This window comes from Lissotriton vulgaris, chromosome 1_1 (genome assembly GCF_964263255.1).
Source record: "Lissotriton vulgaris chromosome 1_1, aLisVul1.2, whole genome shotgun sequence".
Classification (NCBI taxonomy): domain Eukaryota; kingdom Metazoa; phylum Chordata; class Amphibia; order Caudata; family Salamandridae; genus Lissotriton; species Lissotriton vulgaris.
Window position 1 is genome coordinate 1,574,657,496 of NC_141685.1, and position 14,693 is coordinate 1,574,672,188.

Sequence of the window (14,693 nt, forward strand, 5' to 3'; positions counted from 1 at the left end):
GAGACCTGTTTTCCTATCTGGTGTGCTACGTATGCTCATAAGAACCACTGGAAGTGCGTCTGGCCAACTCAGGGATGTTGCGGAACAAACTTTGGCAAGTCTGGACTTGATTGTACTGTTGATTTGCTCTACAATCCCTGAAGCTTCTGGTCGATAGCTGCAATGAAGTTTCTGATCGATACCCAAAGCTGAACATAGCATCTTCACTATTTCGCTGTTAAAATGAGTTCCTCTGTCCGATTCCAAAGAGGATGGCACCCCAAACCTTGGTATTAACTCTCTAAGTAACAATTTTGCTACCGTAAGTGTATCGCACCTACGTGTAGGGTAAGCCTCAACCCATCTAGAAAATATGCAAACAATCACTAAAACGTATCTGAGTCTATTGCATTTAAGCATTTCTATGAAGTCAAGCTGCATTCTGTTGAAAGGCCCCCCAGACCTCCCAATGTGACTCAATGTGACTGGTGTTCTCTTTCCCACGTTTAGCTGCTGACAAATCGTACATCGCTGACACACTGCTTCTGCCGCTACTCTAAACTTCGGGTTAAACCACGTTTGTCTGAACACTCTCACCATAGCATCTCTACCTATGTGTGCTGATCCATGCAATTTCCTTGCCATTGGATTAACAAGTTCATTTGGTAAAACTGCTCTCCCATCTTCAGATATCCAGAAATTCATCTCACTTCTAGAACAACCAGCTGTTTCCCAACTCTTTTTCTCATCTTCTGGTGCATTTTCCTGAACACTCCTTAGCTCATCCCACGTATCTACAGTATCCAACAACATTGTCAATTCAGTTCTTTCTTGGATTCCCCCCACTTTTACATCAGTGTGAGAATATCCCTGTTCTGCGCAGTAACGCGCGACTTCATCCGCATAGCGGTTACCTTGTGACACAAAATCTACATTTTTTGTATGCGCTGCGCATTTGACCACTGCAATAGCTGTTGGGCCTTGCAATGCCTCTAACAAAAGTCTCACGATTTCTCCATTCCTAATGGGAGAACCCGAGGAGGTCATGTAACCTCTTTGAGACCATAACTGCCCGTAATCGTGAACTACCCCGAAACCATACTGGCTATCGGTGTATATGGTGACTCGAAGTTTGTCGCCTGCTAGACAAGCACGCGTCAAAGCAACAATTTCAGCTACCTGAGCGGAGTGTACTCCTTCCAGGCAAGCGGCTTCTATTACTCTCGTAATTGTGCAAACTGCATAAGCTGCTCTCAGCTGACCGATATCGTCTCTTACACATGAACCATCGACAAAGAATATTTCATCGGGGTCAGTCAATGGCTCGTCTACGATATCGGGTCTCGGTTTGGTGCATAGTTCAGTCACATCAAGGCAATCATGATCTGTACAAATTTCATCATCTATCTCATTTGGAAGTGGCATCAAAGTTGCAGGATTCAAGACGGAGCATCTTTTTAGGGTCACATTCTCGGCAGCCAGTATGACTTGCTCGTAGCGTGTGAGCCTGCTATGTGTCAGATGCTGAGTCTTAGTCCTGGTCATTAACAATTCTACAGAATGCGGTACGTACACCACTAACTGATGTCCCATTACCACGCTTTCAGAACGTTCAATGCTGACACCCGTTGCAGCTACGGATTTGAGACATCCGGGCAACGCTGCGGCTACTGGATCTAATGTAGCCGAAAAATACGCCACTGGCCTGCGCGCATCTCCGTGTATCTGGGCCAAAACTGCTAACGCGCATCCCTCTCTTTCGCAGCAGTAAAGCAAAAATGGTTTTGTGTAATCAGGCATTCCTAAAGCCGGGGCACGACATAAGTCCTCCCTCAGCTGCAAAAACGCCATCAAACAATCTTTGTCCCATGGTACCGGATCACTTACTCCTTTGTGCGTCAGTTGTAATAACGGTTTTGCCTTCAGTGAGAAGTTGGCTATCCACTGCCGACAATAACCGACCATGCCTAGAAACATCCTGACTTCTCTTTGTGTTGTAGGCGCGTTCATTTTCATAATCGCCTCTATTCTGTCTGGAGACACCTTCCGCTTTCCCTTTTCAATCCTATGGCCCAAGTATTGCACTTCAGTCTTACAATACTGCAATTTACTTGGAGACACCTTGTGTCCGTTCTCGGCCAAGTGATTTAACAAGGTTATGGTGTCTACTCTGCAAGCTTCCTCAGTTTCTGACGCAACTAGGAGGTCGTCTATGTACTGGACTAGAACCGAATTCTTGGGCAGTACTAGACTTTCAAGATTTCTTTTTAATAGCTGGTTAAAGATCGATGGGCTTTCTGTATACCCCTGAGGGATACGACACCATGTTAAGACGCGATCTTCCAGCTTAAAAGCGAAAAGATACTGACTCTCTTCATCTAAAGGAATCGAAAAGAAAGCCTGGCACAAATCTATCACAGTAAACCATTCAGCTTGGAACGGTATCTGAAATAATATCACTGATGGATTCGGTACCACTGGACAACATGAGACAACAATATTATTAATCTTTCGAAGATCCTGTACTATCCTGTATTTTCCACTAGGCTTCTGCAAACCCATAATCGGGGAGTTACATGGACTAACCACGATCTCCTTCAGTATTCCCTGTTTAATCATGTATTCGATCACAGGCTTTATTCCTGCAATCGTCTCTGGAGTCAACTTGTATTGTGGAGTTCTTGGATACTCAGCATTGGGTCTTACCAAGATCTTTACTGGTTCTACTCCTTTGATCAGTCCTATTTATTCTCCAGTAAAATCCCACACCTCAGCTGACACTTTCTCCCTCAAATCCTGTGGAAGCTCTTCCAGTGTTAAGGTAGGATATAGTTCCACGCACTCCTGCGAGTTTACAACCTTAAAATCGGCATCCTCATCATTGGTCTGTACTTCTACTCCTTCAGGTGTACAATGTATTGTGCAATTCAGTTTACACAACAGATCTCTTCCTAGCCAACACACAGGGCTAGAATCACAGATCACAAACTGATGTTCGTCACTGTAATTCCCTATCTTTACTGATACTGGTTCGGTCAAAGGATTCGTCATCCTCTTGTTCGCGACTCCTACCACCTGAATCGTCTCTCCCGATATTGGCAGACCTGGGACTACCGCTGATCTCAACGTGGATCGAGTGGCCCCCGTATCCACCAAAAAGGTTGTAGGACATCCAGCTACTTCAGCCTCTACGTATGGTCCTCTCTGATCTACTTCCAGGGCTGCTCCTAGAGTACAATCTTCCTCCCTATTTACTCGTTGCCCTGTAAGAGGATCAACGTAGTAGCATTCTTCTCCTCCTACAAACAATGGCATTTGTCTATAGGTTTTCCCTCCGTTTGTGATGCGAGGTGGTTGAGGAAACGGGGCTCGAGGAGTCTGAGTCCCCCCTTTGATAAACTTTCCCTTCGGGGCTGCGGCTCCCTTAACCACGTTATTCTGTACCTCTTCCTCCTCTTGTTCTAATTCCCCTGTCTCAACATTGTAAGGACACTCGCGTCGCCAATGTCCCACTTCGTTACACTGATGGCACCTCGTTGTCTTTTTCAGTGTCGCGATATCCATTCTCGGTCTTGGTCTTTCCTCCTCATCTCTGCTCTGATTATTCTGTTTCTTTGCTTGCGTTCCTGTTCCTTGTTGCCGCTGTCCACCCTTTCCAGCTGCTTGCATTTGTACCAGCATTAATTTTTCCTTGAGTTTCTTTGCCTTCGAATCTATTTCATCGCTACAGTACCTTGCATACCTCAGAATCTCATCTAAAGGTTTGTTCTGCCAACAGATCAAATGCTGCTGTATCATCAGGCTTATGTCTGGTCTCAATCCTAAAACAAACTTTGACACAAACTGTCCTATGTCCTTAGGATCCATCACGTCTAACCCACTATATTGTTTAAATGCTTTCAATAGCCTCTCATAGAACTCGTGAACCATTTCTTTAGGCTCCTGAGTTGTTCGATCTATCTTAACCCAGTCTATGTCTTGCACCGGCACTTTCTCTTTTAGCCATGTTATTACTCTTTCGTATTTTTCCATGACTCTATCTGATGGACCATTTGTCCGGTTATCTCTCGGAGGCTCACAAGTAGGCCATTCAACATTAAGCTTGCATGCCGTCCACAGATCTCCGGGTACTACGATATCAAACAATGTGTTCAAATCGATCCACAGCACCTTAGAGATCTTCACGAACCTCTCTACCTGCTTGTACCACTCTACAGGGTTTTCTCTTAACTTGGGGAAAGAATTAGTGAATGCCGCTAAATCCCCCCTACTCCAAGGTACATGAACGTAGTTTCCGTTCGCGATTTCTCGCAAAGGGAAAGCTTCCATTCGCATTAGGTCTGCATCCTGGGACTTCACAATTGTACTTCTTCTGACAGATCCCCTCTTAGACCATTTTTCCTCCCATCTATCCAGATCTCTCCATATTCTAATACACATGACTAGTTCCCTTATGTGTACTCTTAGTCCAATCGTTCTACGTTCATCCAAATCTAGATCTGTGCAATTTAGCCTATGATTGGGCTGTAAAGCTTTGGTTCGTGACATGTCTATCATATATTTTTCTGCTAATTCGGATAGTTTTTCATGAGCTGCCCTTGCTTTCCGAGTAACATCCTTGGATAAGAACAATATTTCATCTGGTGCGTACAACTCTAACCTCTCTATTGCCACTGTGCCATCAATTATTTCATCTAAGTCTGATTTCAAACTCATTACATCAATCCGTCTTGCTTTTATTTCAGCTCTCAGTATGTCAGTCCTAGGTGGTTCGCTCATACCCCTCTCACCTCCACTATGCGCCCTACGCCTAAACACGGGTGAGTTATGAGGAGTTTTCCTTCCATCTCTTTGTTCCCACCTCTCTAGATCCCAAGCCTTTCCATCTTCCCGTGGGGTGTGGTGGAACATTACTCCATCCCCCATCCCTACATTGCGCCTTTTCGGCTCAGTTTCTCCAGATATGAGATAGGATCCACCGTTCTGTTCAAAACCACCGTAACTCGCTTGCTGTCTGGTGTCGCTCAATAAACGATAAGGTCCTTCATGGCCCTCCGTGCTCCCGCGATCTCGATCCTGATCACCAGAAGTATGGCGAGACGTTTCGCGACTCCCTATATTCTCGTGACTTCGCTCGCGGTCACCGGATGCATGGCGAGACCCTTCACGACTCTCCATGTTCCCGTGATTCCAATGTTGCACCGTTTACCCCGGGGTATGGTGAGTGCATCTGAAAGTATTTCGGTACTCCTGCGTCCTTCGTTCCCCCTCACTAAAGGTGACGCGAGGCACTTCGCCACACCCTGCACTCCTGTCATCGCACATTTGCCTATTGCCGCTGATAGTAGGACAATTATTTCCTCTGCTTTCCTGGCTCCCTCTCTCCCACTCCGGGCTGCTTTCGCCAGTTCCACAATGAGAGAGGATCCGGTTATCCTGGTCTCTCCACTCTGCTCCTGTTTCTAAACTTTTACTCCGAATCTCTTCGGCAGTATCCCATTCTTTCAGGTATTCCCTTAATTCCTTATGGGATTTCGGTTTTGGTCCTCTTAAGTCCATTGGCCCTCTTTGACCCCCTTGTTCTACCCAGGGACCTGTTGCAGCATCTAATGGGGTACTCCGACTCATCGGTGCTAGTATCTGTCTCTGAGGATTCATCATGGTATTCCTATTCTCCATCTCTGCCCTTTCCCTATCCCATCGTGCCTGTTCCTCCTGCTGGACCCCTTCTGGGTTATAGATTGACACAATAGGGCCTATGGTAACAGGTACCTGTAAAGCGTCTGGCATTTGGTAGGACCTTGCATGTTGCGTTTCTGGCACCTTCTGGACCACTAGTCTTCCCACTACTCTCTGTTCGGAACCAGATTGAGGTACTTCCTCATCTTTCTTGGGATCCCACTCTGTTACTGGGATCGATTTATATTCCCCCCATCTAGCTCCGTCTTCCTGTTGTAATATGGGACTTGCGGCCCCTCCGCTGTACGGAGGTGGTCTATCTGTTAATAGCCTCTCTATCAGATCCTCTTCTGTCTCGCTTTCCTCATCTTCCTCTAGAGGTTTCTTTTCTCCCGTAACTTCTAGCATCGGGTACAGTTTGTCTGCTTCTATCTTCTGCACCCTCCATTTCTTAGCTTCCTCATCCCATTTGGCATCCTGTACCGCCTTTACTGATCGTCTCACTCTTTCTTGGCGCCTCTTTACGCTCTTTTCGTGTGCTGCTCTAAACCATGCGCTAAGGGCTTCAAACTGTGTTGGCCTCGGTAGAGGTCTTGTTGCAAGCATTACCGCTTTTAGTTCGTTCAACACGTCTAGCTTAAACGTTCCGAATCTCGGAAACGTCAGTTCCTTATTCCCTTCCGTTAGCTTATTCCACTCGGAGATCCATAGTATCGAGTGTAAGCCTACATTTACTGCCATATGATAAGCTGGTGTGCCTTCTGGTGGAGCTTCCTCTCCGGCATATAAGTTTCTTCTATTCCTCCTAAAGATTGCTCTCAAACTCTTAAAACACTTCATTTTCGCTACTCTACTATTTTCCTCTTTCTCTTCCTTGTTTATGTCCCGATGACGAACCAACCAATCCCTACGCGGCTCTCGCTAATCGGCCTATTTCAGCGCGACTCTACGCTGACCGACCAATCTCAGCGTGACTCTTCGCTGACGTCTGACAAACTAACCAATCTCAGCGCGGTTCTATGCTGACGTCACTCGTTCCCTTAGCAGCAGTTCTCCTTCTTTCTCAACTTGTCTCACGATTTCGCATGCGTTTTCATTCATACACTGAAAAATGACTACTTCCGTCCAAGCGATCACTTTTCTCTGACTGTACGGCCACAGTCTAACTGTAATTGCTACCTCAACTGGCGAAACGTCTTCCCTCTGACGGTCGGACGATCGCCTCAACTGATAGGTTACTTACACACAGTAAACGTACGACCAGCGTCCGCTACTCATTCACTCACTCTTACGCTCCCCCTATCATCGGTCTGTCGGGCGATCAATGGTACCTCATGACCCCCTTTCAATGGTAGACAAATTACTCTGGGTGTTCGATACACCCGAACCACTTAAGTCCTTCCCTGGAGCTTAAGATTTCATCCGGTTGCGCGCGCTCACAACCTTCCCTCAATCACACTACAGGCATTCAACTCCGCTTGACATTACAACACAAGAACATAAAACACCGCAATCTTACAACGCATGACCCTTATACTCACTCTCGACCGACTCTGCTGCTTTTCTCTCGACACACCGTCAGCACCGTCTTCGGCTGCGATTCTTCTTCTGGTCGTCGATGACTAGGGACCTTGGGGTAAACTAAACCTGACCTAGGTTGTCTTCCTCAAGAAGAAAACCATCTTTCTCTGCTACCAACTGCGGGGAATGAGATTTTGATATCAATTTATGATCAATTTAATAACTTATCTCATTCGAAAATTTTGGATCGGTTTTTTTCTGTCATTGAGTAAAAGACAAACCCCGCATAGGTTAGATAAACCCCATAAACTGACGCCACTCTGAAGAACCACTTACAACTGATAAAGTTTGAAAGTTTTATATAAAAGTCAAATTTGAATGCAAATACAATCCTCTCAGGATAAATCTCAAAAGTTTACAAAAGAATACAAAATCAATTGCAGAATCAGCAATTAAAGCATCGATATGAAGTGGTTCCTTTGCGTCATCTACAGAAAGAGAAAAGTATCAAGTTAAATCTGTCCCTACTCTATACTAAGTGACATCCCTACTTCGCAAGTTCCTAACCTAAAAAGGTGTCAGCAGTTTGACTCCCAAAGAAGTTCAAACTCTCTTAGCCTCTAAAGGTAACTTAAGTTTAAGAAGCAGTACCCTCTCTGCCTACCCATCCGCTCTCTAAGGGTCCTCGGCCTACTGCTCTCTTGCGCTCTGATCTCTCTCAGCGCATCTGCTCAAGTCATCTACCCTTCGCCCTTCGCTCTGAGCTCCCTCTGAGCAATTCGCTTCGCTGTTCCCTTCGCTAATTGCCAATTGCCCTCTTCACCCCGGGGTGCTGTCCCTAAAATACACAATCACAGTGTGGGTGGAACGCCCCTTCGACGCCCACCACGGACTTTCCCCGTGAGGTAATCTTCTAGCCTTTTCCTTGCTTCATCTCTTCGCGTCGTCCGTTAAGTTGACCTTTCTCCTTAGATGTCATCTTCGTCTTCTCGTTGGTGACCTCATTCAATATTACAATTGACATTTTCTGAGCACAAGTCAACAACCTCAACAGAACTTTAATATTTATAGTTATGTATATAACCTTTCTTGGTCCTGTGAATGGACTTCTCAAAACAACTCTCAAATTCCAAGCGCTTCTTATCACGTTTAGGCCATAAACTCTGTCCAGCGTTGTCACCCTAAATCTAGCAAGCGCTAGACTCCTTGGCTCGCACGTTCACAGCAAGGCTATTCACGACTCCTGTGAGCCCACTAAATTACATACAGCGGACTACACTCCTGCGAACCCTTGGTCAGTCAGGTTAAAATCACAAATGACCTAAACCCTTCTAACATTCTTACAAGAAGCTTTCTACACAGTATAACCTTTAACACACATATATATATATATTCGTATTTAGCAAATCCTTTACGTATAAGTGAATATATGGTACATAGAATACAAACTACATAAAGTATAACTTTATATTCTCATTTGTTACATCGCCGTATATGTTCTCTGCACATTTCTTCATGTTACATTTCACGCGGTTTCTCCATTTAAAGCTACACACGTACATGAATTCTATTTTGCACGTGCTACATTTCGTAAGCATTTCTACACATTTCTACATTAGCCCACTACGTATACGGGCCTTCCAAATCTAATACATGTTCTAAAGTGAATACAGTTACATTTCCTATATTACTTCAATTACATCGGTTAACTTTATGCTATAAGTGTCAACTTCACGTTACGATATACATTTCATTCCTACGTTTATACGATGTGCTTGTAAATATGGCTCATGCATATTTTTTATTCAAATTTGCGCTCTCTCACATTCATCTCAAACAAATGTTTGGATATGCATATCACGAGGTCGAACCCTGATTGGGCCAGATCTGCTTGCCATACCTTGAGTTCAGTAAGTTGAGCACTTCTAAGTTAGAAAGCAGTGACACCTGCAGCGGTTAGAAACGCCAAAAATGCTATATTAAACTCTCTCTCTCTCTCTCTCTCTCTCTCTCTCTCTCTCTCTCTCTCTCTCTCTCTCTCTATATATATATATATATATATATATAATTTTTTTTCACAACAGAACGTCACCCGCCCTGCTCCTTCCTCTCCCAGGTGCTCGCTCCAGCAGTGGTGAGCCGCTTATCGATTCAGCAAACAAGGCAAACTCATTTTTAGCAAAAGTGGAGAGCAGACCCGGAAAGTTATTCAAGATGGATGCTTTATTGTGCAGATCCCCCCTGACAGACGCATTTCGTCTTACGGCTTCCTCAATGTCAGTTTCTCTGTGCTTCACTGAAGTACAGAATTCTATGGCAGGACAGGAGGCTCAGATTATGCTTTCTCGATTTCTTTACTACAAACAGCAGCCAGTAGGAACACAGTAAAGAAAAAGTAGACTACAAATCCCATGAGCACTTAGGCAACCATAGAGACTACATCCTATATAAACAACCATAGAGGGCAATACTTCCTCTTTCTTTGCTGCTTCGCAGCCAGTTAAGTCCATTTCTATGCTTCTTGTGCTATTTGCATGTTATTGTGTATTTTGCTTACTTGCATTGTAACGCCGCTTATCTGCTGCTTAATTGCCATCTCCTGACGCTTCACTGTATTGCTTTGCCGCGCTGCCTTAGGCGTTTCTATCCCGTTAAATTGTCCCGGTTTCCGGTTTTCTTTCTGCTGTAGAGAGCGCGGGTCGCCTCTCTAGCGCGGGTCGCCTCTCTTTTCATATCGGGCGCTTCGTGCCAGTGTTTTTTCTTTGTGGAGTAGGACCGGGACTCGGAGGCTCGTGCGCTATTGTCGCGCGTTGCTCCTCTTCCGGGTATTGCAGGCGAGCCACCGCGCATGCGTGTTGGCTTTGTTGACGCTCCGTGTTCCTCACTGAGCCCGGACACGCTGAGAGGCGGCGTTTTCTTCACATCCTCCGCCCACTGCCTGCCGGAGAGTCCCTGGTGACGCCCTTTACCTCAATATAGAGTTTTGGGCTGTATAATTCATAGAGGCGTTGCCTAGAGTGGCTGACTATTGCAAGCCTGTCCCTCCACTCTTTACATTTACTGTTCTTTAGGTTGAGTTGTTGCTCTGCCTTTTTGGCTTGCTTGGGGCTGTCACTCCCCCTGACAGGGTCGCTTGTATTTACAATTTGACCTTTGCTATATTGTTTAGTGGGCATATTTTCCTCAATTGTGCTGTCATTTATTCAACCAAGGCTGGTTATGACAATTCTGAGGAGTATTACTATGATGAAGAGCCTGAGGAATCTTTTGAATCTGAATTGGTCGACGCCCTTGACCAAGGGGTCCAGCATTCGGTCAATACTGCGCTGGTCCGCGCTATTGGACCGTTAAAGCGTCATTTGACCGACTATGCACAGCAACAAGGCTGGATACCGTCCTCTTCTGGCAAGCACTCCTCTAAGTCACCTAAAAACCCGCATAGATCTGACTTTGTTAAATTGGCCAAGTCTTTGTCTGCCTCCACTGTTTCCAAACAGTCTCGTACACCTCCTCCGGACACTGATGACACCTCCTCCTCCTCTTCCTCAGGTCCCTCTGGTCCTCCCCCTGCTAAAAAATCTAGAAAATAACATTTTGTTGATGCCTCTTCACATCCGCCAGTCCTGACCTTTGAGCCAATTGATATAGTTCACCCAAATTCTAAGTCTTGGCTCCCTGCACCTAAGGTAGCGGAATATATCCAGGCACACATCCGTGAGCCCTTTGATCAAGAAGTGCGCTCTCGTCTCCGCTCCGAGTGCCCTCGCCCGGAGTTGGCGGATAACTTGGCTGACACCCCGGAGGTGGATCCCACTATTCTGACTTACCTCAAGAAATTCACCAAGGATCCCAAGAAGGGCATTGACCGCTCTTGGCGCCTGTGTCAGGATAAGTTGCTGGATCTTCTTGGCCCCCTGACCAAAATTTTGGACTTAGGTTATCAGGCTCAGGGGTCTGCATCTGGCATCGACCCCGATGAACTTATTGGTTGGGCCCAACGGGCTATTTGTCAACTAGGGAACGCGAACTGTGCTCTATCCACCGAGCGTTGGCGTTCCATCTTGTGGAAGATGGACCCCAGGCTGTCTGAACTTGCTACGTCAGAATCGGGACCCCTTGCACAGGGTCTCCTGTTTGGTCAACCTTCCCTAAAAGAGTTGACCAAGTTTGTGGCCACCTTTAGCGGCCTTGACAAGGCGCAGTCTTCTTACGTAGGGCGTTTGGCCCGGTTTTTGGCAGGGCCAACGTTCCAGGGGACGTTCGTTCGGCCGTGGTTCTGGCCAGCAGCGTGGCCAACAGTCCCAGCAGGGAGGAGGACACCAGCAGTCATCCTATTCAGGTTCAAAATGTAATTTCTATCCCTCCCGCAAAGGTCGTGAACAAGGCAATAAAGGAGGCTATGGTGGAAACCAGGGAGGTCGCCAGGATTTCTCCTCTACAGGTGAGCTTGATTCCCTACGACAGTGTTGTTCTGGGGGGCAGGGTGCAATTTTTTCTGCAAAATTGGTGCACGATCTCAAACGATGCTTGGATATTACAGACAGTTCAAGGATATCGCATCAAATTTTACCACCCTCCCCTTCAAAGTCACGTCCATTCTCCCCTTGTTTTTTCCCCACTAGATCGGGACATGATATCCAGGGAAATCGAGTCTCTTCTGCTCAAAGGGGCCATTGTGAGGACTTCCCTGCATCCTCAGGGGTTCGTCAGCAATGTGTTTCTGGTGGAGAAGAAGGGGGGAGGTTCTCGTTTAGTGCTCAATCTCAAGGAGTTCAACAACGGAGTGGTCTATCACCACTTAAAGATGGAGGGCATCCATCTTCTCAGGGATCTCCTTCGCAAGGCCGACTGATGGTTCACCTGGATTTGAGGGACGCTTACTTGTCCATCCCCATCTTTCCGCCTCATCGCCGCTTTCTTCAGTTCCAATGGTCAGGGGAGTGGTTCGAGTACACGGTTCTCCCGTTCGGTCTCTCGTCCGCTCCGTGGTGCTTCACGAAGCTCCTGAGACCAGTCATGGAATCGTTGAGGGTGCGCGGGGTGCGTCTGATCGTGTATCTGGACGACATTTTGTTGATGGCTCAGTGTCCTATACAACTACAGTCCCATTTGACATGGACGGTCGACCTGGTGCAGTCTCTCGGATTTCTAGTGAATCCTCAAAAATCTCATTTACATCCCACTCAGTCGATCGAGTTCCTGGGTTTCCTAGTCGACTCAGTCTCTTGCCAACTGCTCTTGCCCTCCCAGAAAGTCAGGTCTATCAAGAGGGAGTTGAAGTTACTGTTGTCCACACAGAGTGTATCCTTACGATCGATCGCTCGGATTGTCGGACTGTTGGCCTCATCCATTCAGGCGATCTTTTCAGGTCCCTTGCATTATCGGGCCCTGCAGCGTCTCAAGATCAGGCATTTGCAGAAGGGTCTTCGCTATTCCGATCTTGTTCCTCTGTCACCAGACGCGAAGTCGGAAATGCTGTGGTGGCTCAACCACATGGAGGCTTGGAACGGGAAGGCCCTGTTCGGCTCGACTCCGGATGTGGTACTGGAATCAGATGCGAGTCTTTGGGACTGGGGAGCCTGATGCGGAAATGTGACGAAGGGGCGGCCGTTGGTCTCAGGACGAACTAAGCCTTCACATCAATTGTCTGGAGCTTCTGGTGGGATCGCTTGCGATCCGCTGCCTTGCTCCTCAGGCCACCAGCTGTTGCATATTGCTCCGCATGGACAACATCTCTGCGGTGAGGTATGTGAACAAACTGGGAGGAACAAGATCGAAACTTTTAGCAGAAATTGCGAAGGACTTCTGGCACTGCTGCCTTCAGAGGAAGATCACTCTTATTGCAGAGTATCTTCCGGGTCGCCAGAATCAGGTGGCCGACTGGAACTCTCGCCATCTGCTGGATTTCAGCGACTGGCGGCTTCACCCCCGTGTATTTCGGAACCTGTCTCGCCTCTGGGGTCGGCCTTGGATCGATCTTTTCGCCTCTTGCCTCAATGCTCAGTTGCCCAGGTTTTACAGCTGGCGTCCGGATCCAGAGGCTCTTGCCACGGATGCCTTTCTCCAGACTTGGCCCCCTCATCTTTGCTATGCGTTTCCCCCATTCGTGATGATTCCGCGAGTCTTGGCCAGAGCAAAGCACTTCCAGTCGGAGGTCATTCTGATAGCTCCTCTTTGGAGGGATCAGGCATGGTTTCCGGATCTTCTGGAGATGAGTTGCTCGACACCGTTCCTGCTTCCACAGAAGTGGAACTTGTTGTTGGATCCTCTGCTCCACCAGAATCCTCTGGTTCTGTCGGGCCAGCTCCGGCTGGTTGTGTGGTGCCTTTCGGGGAACGCTGGAAAATCCCTGGCTTATCTGGAGACGCTACGTGATTTATCGATGAAGCTTGGGCCCCCAACACGCACAAGCGTTATGCATCAGCTTGGTGGCGATGGTGTGGTTGGTGTTCTGAACGAAACTTGGATCCCGCTTCAGCGGATGTTACTCTAGTAGTTAATTTTCTTGCCTCCATCGCTTCTTCTGGTTCTGCTTATAGGACAGTCAATTCCTTTCGCTCCGCTGTTTCTGCGGGCCACAATTTTGTTGACGGGAAGCCTATTGGGGAGCATCCCTTGATTTCTAAATTACTCTGTGGCATTCGGCTGGTTAAACCGCCTTGTCCAAAGTATGTGGTTCTTTGGGATGTCTCCATTGTCTTACGTTTTCTGGAGGCTTGGCCTCCCAATTCTTCCCTGTCTCGTAAGCAACTTTCAGTGAAGTTGACGATGCTCTTGTGTTTGGTGTCTTGTAAACGCATTTCGGATGTACGTGCGTTAGACCTCGCGGGACGTTCGTTTTCTCCGGATGGGGTCACTTTTACAGTTTTCCGACGCACTAAAAGTAACATGTCTTCTGTGACTTATCCAGCTTTTCCTCAGAACCCACAGTTATGTGTGGTCCAGTGCATAAAAGATTATGAGGTGAGTACTGCTCCTTTTCGACAAGATTTGTCTGGGCAGTTGCTTGCTGATTGATTTGCAGAAGCCTTTTAGGCCTGTGGCGCCGGCTACACTGGCCCGTTGGGTACGTTGGCTTATGTCTGAGGCGGGAATTGATATCTCCATTTTCGGAGCTCATTCCGCTCGGGGTGCCATGGCCTCTAAGGCTTTTACTGTTGGTGTGAGTTTGACAGACATTATGAAGGCCGCTGATTGGTCTTCCGTTACTGTGTTTAAAACGTATTATTTCAAACCCATTGTGGATATTGCATCTGTTGTGGTGGACCAGCTTTGAACAAGCATAATCTGAGCCTCCTGTCCTGCCATAGAATTAAAAATTTGCAAACATTCGTGACAAGAATTTTCAATTCTATTAAGGACACAGAGGCGAGGATTATCCCACCCAAATGTATTCTACTGCATTGCTTATGTCTTGCACCATGGCTTTGCTATGACTCTGAAATGTTTTTGCATTGTTTTTTTTCCCTACCCTTTGTACTGTTCCCTTCCAGGGTATTGAGATTATGTATTAC